Source organism: Papaver somniferum, unplaced genomic scaffold (genome assembly GCF_003573695.1).
Source record: "Papaver somniferum cultivar HN1 unplaced genomic scaffold, ASM357369v1 unplaced-scaffold_83, whole genome shotgun sequence".
Lineage (NCBI taxonomy): Eukaryota > Viridiplantae > Streptophyta > Magnoliopsida > Ranunculales > Papaveraceae > Papaver > Papaver somniferum.
The window spans coordinates 1,019,597-1,028,474 of NW_020651304.1; the positions used below are offsets into that span (position 1 = coordinate 1,019,597).

At 35.2% G+C, this 8,878-nt stretch overlaps 1 long non-coding RNA gene across 1 annotated transcript; it reads right to left on the reverse strand.

Annotated features, from left to right (window-relative positions):
* Positions 1-275: 275 nt before the first annotated feature.
* On the reverse strand, positions 276-1,518 carry LOC113345716. Its single transcript, XR_003358266.1, has 3 exons — positions 1,385-1,518; positions 1,119-1,164; positions 276-441 (listed from the first exon to the last, which is right to left on the reverse strand). It is a non-coding gene; the product is annotated as an uncharacterized LOC113345716 (long non-coding RNA).
* Positions 1,519-8,878: the final 7,360 nt, after the last annotated feature.

Here is an 8,878-nt window from a genome sequence, read left to right on the forward strand (position 1 = left end):
TCTTTCCCCTCGAGCACCTGAAGTTCAATAGAGAGAAACAACCCATAATCAAATAATATTTTTGCTTTCTTACTGAACTCAAAACATTATTTGTCTCAATAAAAATCTCAATGAGTAATATTCTACTAAAAAACCCTCTAACTCTACATTATCGATGTGTTTAAGATCAATCAATCAAACTTTAATCAAATCAAATTCAAGACTTGTATGGACACAGTAGTTATTAGTGGAGGAAAATTAAAACATTATACACAATCTCAAAAGATTTTTTTTTATTTTTACTTCAGTGTCAACTTAAAACTCCACACCTTAATGCTTCAACCAACTTAGTTTAAAGTTGGTTTATATGAAAGGAAATCTGAGAGTTGCTCATGGTAACTTGCAGTGAGAAACATAATTTAGTTTGTCCTCCCGACTCAAGTTTTTCTCTTCACTCTGAACCTGAAGTGAATTGATGAGAAAGATTTAAAGCTTGCTAAAAAACTAAGTAACTGCACTTGCAAACACGTATGCCATCAAGCTCAAGGAAACAATCAAAACGAAAACAAAATCAATGCAAAAATGAAACCCAGTTTATATATTTGCTGAAAAGGAAAATCTTTATGGCATAATACCCCAATATGGATGCATCTGTTTGTTCGCAACTTGTTGGCTTGGTGTATCTAATCCATAAAAGATTGAGCTTAATTAAAGACGGTTGTAAAGAAGGTTAAAATTTAGAGATGCTTGCTTATATATCTAGATCCCTCAAACAAATAGTGTATCCTGTTGAATTTATAGATGTAATTTTTACTACATTTAAGTTAACCAAGTGCTTACAAATGGAAGTGTATGATTAACTACACAAATACGAACCATCAAGTAGTAACATTAACTAATCTTGAAGTCTACACACGCCATGTTTTTGCATTTTCTGTCTAGCCTAGATTAGGTTTACTTCATTGTATTTTAGGTACCAAACTAAGGTGTAAATTTTATTCTGAGTAGCACAATTTACAAATGTTGTTCATAAGACTTACAATTCATTCTCATATATCAAGAGATGGGAACAACCACAGAGTCAACATAAATTCATCTACACGACATCAAAACAAAGATAAATGTAGAGAATTAATTACCCATTCAAGAGCAGAAAGCTTCGCCTCATTGGATTGTTGCATGTACCTATGGAGAAGGTAGATACATACATGCAATTAATAATTAAACTTTTGATACATTGATTTCTAATCATTTGAACCCTGGGAATTGAAAAAACACAATAATAGGATGCAATAAAATAAATCCTAACCTAGCCCTAGACAAAAAAAATAAAAACCGTAACAAATTGATCCCCAGATTCTACTCTAACAAATTTAATAACGCAATAGAGAAGGGATCAAGGTACCTTGGCAAGATTTCCATAGAAGAAGGGGGGTTTTTAGTATTTGAGACTTCAACCCGATTCTTCTTGTGTGAATCGCCGATGTTGAGATTGATACTCATTAATTAATATCCTCCATAAACCTAATTCCGAACAGAACAACATAAAACGGAAGGAGAGAAATTTTCCTAAAGAAAATCGGGTGGTTTTAGGAGTACATATAACGGCCGTGATTCCATCCATCTTATTATCGGAAATTTCCTAGCCGTCCATTGCAAAATATCATCGAGAACATCCCGACCGCCAGATGATGGCCCTCGTTAAACGACGTCCGCCTGACAGCCCTAACTATCATGGAGATAAACCTCGTATTTTTTCATAACTGATCTTCCGTATAAGATACTTTGTGTTGCTTCCATGTAATATGAGATTTTGTGATAGGATACTTATGAATTCAACTCGACAATGGAACTCCCGAATGCCTAACATGTTTGTCACCTCTAATATCTTTCGTCCGCAGTAATTTGATTCGTATAGCTTAGGTTATCTTACAGATTTATTTTCTTTAAGTAGTAAATTTCTAGTATTGATTAGAGATATTTTCACACTCTTCGTGGGAATGAACCGCATTTGCTATTATCAATACTTTTGACATTGTGTGCTTGCGGTATTACAGGAAGTCGTTTTATGACCCATAAAACGACTAGGGATGCAACAGTACGTCCCCTTTTCTCGGATTTAAGTGAACCCGTTAACTTAATTACACGTTCTTCTCGGGTTTAAGTGAACCCGTTAACTTAATTCTACGTTCCAATTTTCCTAAAGCTCTAGTAACTAGGAATTACTGGCTAGTCCAGAAATGAGGGAATCGGTTACTGGCTAGTCCACTCCCAGAATTGATTTACCCGCTGGTCCAAAACATGTTTTTGGACCAGAAACTTTATCCCCTAGTCCATCCACGTGCGGTTGACACAAGACCAGCTTTCAAATATTCCCAACATACCCTTCTGCAACTCAAAGTGACGAACATAAAACCAAGTCAGTTTCTTTCCTCTTTTTTTCTTCTCAGATCGGTTTCTCTCACTCTGCGTTTTAGATAGAATCAATTTCTGGTACTGTTTTTCAATCATCTTCATCTGAGCTTCGAATTAGGTTCTTCTGAGTTTCGAATTAGGTCATCTGAGCTTCGAACCAAGGTATTTATCCTTTCAATTGTTGGGCGCCTAAATAGCTATGCATGTAGCTAGCCATGCGTCCACACATTGAGTTTACTCATCTCGTTTTTGTACGCAGGTATTTGGTTTTACAAACAAGGAACACCAACTCTTCTAGGTCTAATTCTTTTCCTCTCTTTATTTCTTGTTTTTCTTTTCCTCGAGTGACCGAAACAATTAAGGAAATCATACTCAAGTGACCTCTGTTTATATATGGATTGTTGAGGCCATCAATATTTGTTGGTTTCATAGACTAGATGGAGAAATTCTTTTTCCCGTTCTTTAAATTGGAACCCGTTCGAAGAAGTTGGTTGTTCTTACTCAACTGCTCAAAACGAGTCATATCAATTGACGGGTTTGTATCTCAAGTTAAAGTCATGTTTGATTAGTGAGATTTTATTATAAGACAGAATTGGGTACAAATTGTGAAGAGTTTTGATGTTAAGTTTTTAAGCCGGCAAATCATTTGCAAAATAGGAATGTTGATGATGGATTTTGGGTGGACTAGTAGTTATGAACTTGAGTATTCTAGGATCCCGGTTTAATTAGCAAGGATGGTTTGCTGTCGATTTGATCCCTATTAACTTGGACATGTTTTCTAGCCAAGAAAACATTTAAAAGAGTGGGTTGTTGTTGGTGGATTTTGATGTGTTGGATGGCTATGGTCGAAAGGATGTTTAGAGTTCTGGTGGTATAAGAACGTATGTGTTGTGGTTAAACTTAAAATTCGCAGGTAAAGAAGCTACGGGAGGAGGTCAATATGACCAGGGAAAACACATCTCCCTACACCAGCATAACGGCACACCAGATGTTCGACAAATTGCCTGAAAGAACAGAAAATAGGTTAATGTCCTTATAGCTTTTCTATATATTTATTTTATTAATTTTGGAGGCTTTATGAGTGCCATGTGATATGGGTTTCCTCTCCAGCATCTGTCTTGTCTTGGTAACAATAGATTGTTGTTCACATGATTATTTTGATGGTTTGACGGATGATTTGAGAAAGAGTTCTGTGTATAAGAATGGTTTGATTGGGATGCTTTTGGTCCACAATCTTTCTTATGTTGTATGCATAGTTTTATATGGGCATTAGAGTTTTACATGTGATTTCTTTGTGCAGGAATTAACTTATTTCTTACTTGCTTACTCCTTCCATGTACTGTTTAGTATGTAAGTTGTAGTAGTCTAAATAAATTTAGACCAGCGTGCCTATTAATCAGTTTAGATGGGTGATGTATAAGAATGGAACATTTTCCCCTTTCTTGCATATTATTGAAGACAACTAGTGGTTAGCTTAATCTAATTTATTAACCATGATCATCTTTTGGGTGATGAATAGTGTAAACTAATGAATATTTTAGAATTCACTAGGACCTCAAGTCTACATGGACTATGAAAAGAGCTCAAGTCTACAGGGCAAAGGGACCTCTCGACTACAACCTAAACTGCATATCAAGTATTTCGGAAAATCCTCAAAGAATGATAGAAAAGGTTATGAGTTCTTATTTCTTTTCTTACATTTTCTTATGAATTTGGTGCTTGATAAAATATGCATGTAGTTAAGTTGGGAAATGGTGTTGTATATCTATTGAGACCATTTCTTCATTTCTACTAATAAGTTCTCATGGTCTCAGACGTGTGAAAAGAGAACTCACTCTTGATTTTACAACTTGAACTATTCATTTTGTGTCAGGTATCGAGTATACATATATGTGTATTGTAGCTAAGGTACGCTAATGTGACAATGGGGCTTAACTCTTTATATTGTCCTTATGAAACTACTTTACTACTATGTTTGATAGGATGGTCTTAAACTCATATGGTCATGTCTTATATGTGTAATGGAATTGTACTGGACCTTTACGTTTTCCGTTTATGTGTAATCCTTTCACTGGCTTGTTAATATGAAAATGACTGGAATCTAGTCTTAGAGATTTGAACCATTTGGTACAGGCTAGCAGTAACTAGGTTTCCTAGAGAACATGTTTCCTATAAGTTAAGGTAATCTACATTAAATTAACTGTAAATGAAAGTCATTTCATATCCTTATAGATTAGTTGGTGGAAGATATATATATATATATATATATATATATATATATATATGTAAAATTCTAATCTTGTGCGTAGCTCCTAAACTTGTCATGTGAGCTTTCTCTCATCGTTTACTTGTTTTTCGTTTTAACATATTTCACTTTTGAAATGATAATGAGAAATCATTGCTTATAAAGTGTCATTTACACCATCTAGGGTTTCTTAGAAGGCAAGTAAGGGGATCTACTCTCGACTAATGGGGAGTTCAAGTAATGTTTGGCAGTAGTTTGCTTTTTATGCGAGGGTCGAGCCCCGTATATTTCTCTTAATAATAGTCACTTTTTGTGATATGCCGTTAGGGATTTTAACTAGTCTTCATAATGTAATTTATATGTTACATTATGTAAATTTCCATCAAATGCATTTGCAGAAAGTAGAAACTATGAGCATGTTATGGATCTACACTAAAATGAAATACTAGCGCGCCATATTTAGTGCTGGTTATTTTGTAGTTCTTGTGACATTTCTTCTAACAGATGTACTGTCTAGCCTTAGATTGCTTTGGCTAACCATGTTAGACTAATGGTTTAGTTTTCTTCTTAATTTAAGTCTATGACTCTCTTTGTATTCATAGATTTTCATTGAATAATTATAATTACGATGCTTATGACGGTATCTAATTTAGCACAGAATCTATGGGGAAAATGTATGAGTAAGGAAACAATATTGCGACCCCATTTTCAGTTTGAGAACATATTGGCAATCAACATTGGATCTAGTCTCTATATAAAAATATATGAAAATTTAGATGGTAATGTCAGAATAAAATGTTTGTGCCGCTAATGGATTTTTTGATGTTTGAGCTAACTATTGTAACAAATATGGACTATAAGAACTGTGGATTAATTGCATGGGCACAATAGTGGTATAATCACGCCTACTTAAATATATTTTTCATTTCAGTTAGAGTCTAAAGTTAATGCATTTATGTGAAGTGAGTTACAATCCTCTAAACATTACATTTTGTTATTAACCAATTGAACAATTATCTTTACAGTTGATTTTAAGGGGCAGGTACATACGTTCTGTATCGATAACTAAAGAAAGCTTAAAGTATTTAACTGCATTTTTTGATAAGTCAAAAAATTGAATTAAAGATGATAACAAAATTTACAAGTAGTTTACAAGAAAAAGAGGTCAGAAAAACCTCAAAAAACTCATAAACTATTTAAATCTGAAATACTCCACATTTGGATATTCTATTGAACTCAAAAAATTTGGACCCCCAACATAGTGCATTCCCACTTCATTATCAAAATAACACCCCTTTTTAGCCATTTGATCCGCTGAAAAATTAGCTTCACGAAAAGTATGAGTAAAGCAGACTGAAACATAAGAGTGACGCACATCCAACCATCTCTGTTGCGCAAACCAGGGAATAGAATTCTCTTCAAAAGCCTTAATCACACTGGTAGAGTCTGAACGAATAAGAATTCGCTGAAAACCCCACTATCTCGCCCATTCCAAGCCAAAAATTATGCCATACATCTCTGCCAAATAATTGGTTGTAATACCAAGTCCAATGCTCATCGCTCCAAGCATATTGCAATCAGCATCTCTCGCTACAACTCCAGCACCTACTACACCCGGGTTACCACGAGCCACACCATCACAACAAAGAAGTAATTCATTGCTCTCCGGAGGCTGCCAATAACAAGGAACAGGTTCCACATGCTTCACCTTTCTATGATCAACTCTAAAAAGGTTCAAAATACGGACATCTTCAACTGAATTGTACATGAAACTCTTCAGCCGGTAAGAGTACTCATGAATAAGCTTAAATACACGATGTTTAAAGAAGTGTAAATTTGTTGTTTGTTTTTCATACACACACTTGTTGCGAATGAACCATAATTCATACCTTACCACCAGATTCGCCACAAGCCATAATTCCTTGATAATTCTACTACGACTCTTAGCTTCCTTGTAAGAAATTACTAGTTAGAGAGAGGTTTTAAACCAAACATACCAGAAATCCAAAGCCAGACCTGAACAGCAAAGTTGCACGACCATAAAACATATTCCAAAGACTCCTCATCACATTTACACACCATGCACTTGTTCGGAAAAGAATGTTTGAACCTGTTTTTAACTTTATCTAAAGTAGCGCAAGCACCCCTTAAGAATTTCCAATTTTGAGCAGCTAAATTTGGATGAACAGTTGAATTCCAAAGCAAGCTAATCCCCTCCATATCAATGTATTTAGTACGCACCAATTCCTTAGCAGATTTAACAGAAAATTTACCTTTGAAGTTTGGCATCCAAACTTTTCTATCACTTCCCATATGCAGCCTAGGTAGATTGTTCACGTCAACACCTGCAGAAAGCAAATGATCCATGTGCTCCTCCGGGATCATCCAAGATCCTTGTTGAATCAAATCACCCACACGAGCCTGCCTGTCTAAGTCCGTGTGATTCAAAACATCAGAAATACTCTTTTCACCGTACCATATATCATAATAAAGTGAAGTCATTCTGCCATCTCCTATAAGAAATTTAGTATTCTGATCCACCACTTTGTAAACCCAACGCATACCAGCATGAATGGTTGATTTTACACCATACTATTTAAACTTACCATTTCTATACGTATAAAGTATTTAACTGCAGGTCAAGGGATGGTTGTTGTTATGCAATTCATACCATCCATGACAGACATAATTGCTGCCATCGAGGGTAATTCATATTATTTAAATAAACCAGTGACGAGCTACGGTCATGCTTGATCCCTTCGAGCAACAGAAAGGGTACGTAGGCAGTTGTTATGCGGTTCAGCACAACTCTACATGGTTGTTCATATCATCTGAAAGTGTTGGTTGCTGTTTTGGCAGTTCATACCATCTGCTCGAAGATGATTGAAACCTTGACATCGACAACTGGACGTATAAATTATTGGAGTCGGCAACTGGCCGTATAAATTTTTGGCAAATGGCCATTGTTAGAAACGACAACTAGCAACGTATAAATTATTGGGGTTGGCAACTGGCCATCTCCCATTTTTGGCAACTAGCCATTGTTAGAATCGGCAATTGGCCGCGTATAAATTATTGGGGTTGGAAACTAGCCATCTCCCATTTTTGGCAACTGGCCATTATTAGAATGGGCAACTGGCCGTATAAATTATTGGAGTTGGCAACTGGCCATATTAATTGTTAGAATTGGAAACTGGCCATATAAGTCTATATTTTTGGCAACTGGCCGTCTCTCATAATTGCGGTATAAATGCTAAGTGTGATTGCTTGTAATGCAGTTTGGATAATTCAAATTCAAGTTGCTCATAAGAATTTGAAGGTCCGGTTACTTGAGTGGCGCATCGATCGGAGAGTCGGAGTTTGCTAAGCATGCTGAACCCGGTTCGCTGGAAGTCCAAATTTTCTGATCTTTCACAAGGGACACTCCAAATCGTCAAGAAATAAACAACTAGGAATGCACTATGTCGTTAAAAACTGGACGACTACCTTAATTGGACCGACTAATTCTTTATTACAATAGTACCAACAAAATCAAATTTAAACATGATTTCGATGTACAATCACACATCTATTAAAATATAATTAGGTTTAATTTTTATCCCTTTTGGGTCTTGATATTACTTTAACATTACCAACTTTCTTAGCAGGCATCTTTTGATACACAATCTACAAATTAGAAGCTAAAAGTTAAAGAAACGATGAGTGTAAGTGGTGCTCGGTCGGTAAACATAGTGTAGAAAAAGGTGGTCAGTGGTGGAGATGGGGAAGAAAAAATATTGATTCGTAACTTAGATTTTTCTTTGGTTTAGTTGTTGAACGGTTTTATCGATGGGTGTAAACATAAAACCAAGAGGTCGTATTTAGGATGTATGAAAAAATATATATGGACGGTAAATAGGGTAAGGGGAAGTGGCAATTAATTAGGTGACAAATAGACAAAATGTCGATGGTAAATAGGTGAAACCTTTTTATTACGGTAAAGCTCTATATAAGAATATCATAGGGTCCACAAAAAAAGATTCTTATATGGAGGTCAACTTGAATAAACCAAATAATAATAATAATAATTCATACTTGTACTTGTACTTGAGAAATTACGTATATATGCAGAGAAAACACAAAAATGTATCTAGGTAAATGTAAACTCAACTTTGACACCAAAAATTGACAAAAATAAAATCATACGAGTGAAAGATATTTGTATTAAGTTGTGAAAAGAAAAGCAAAGAATTCATTTTG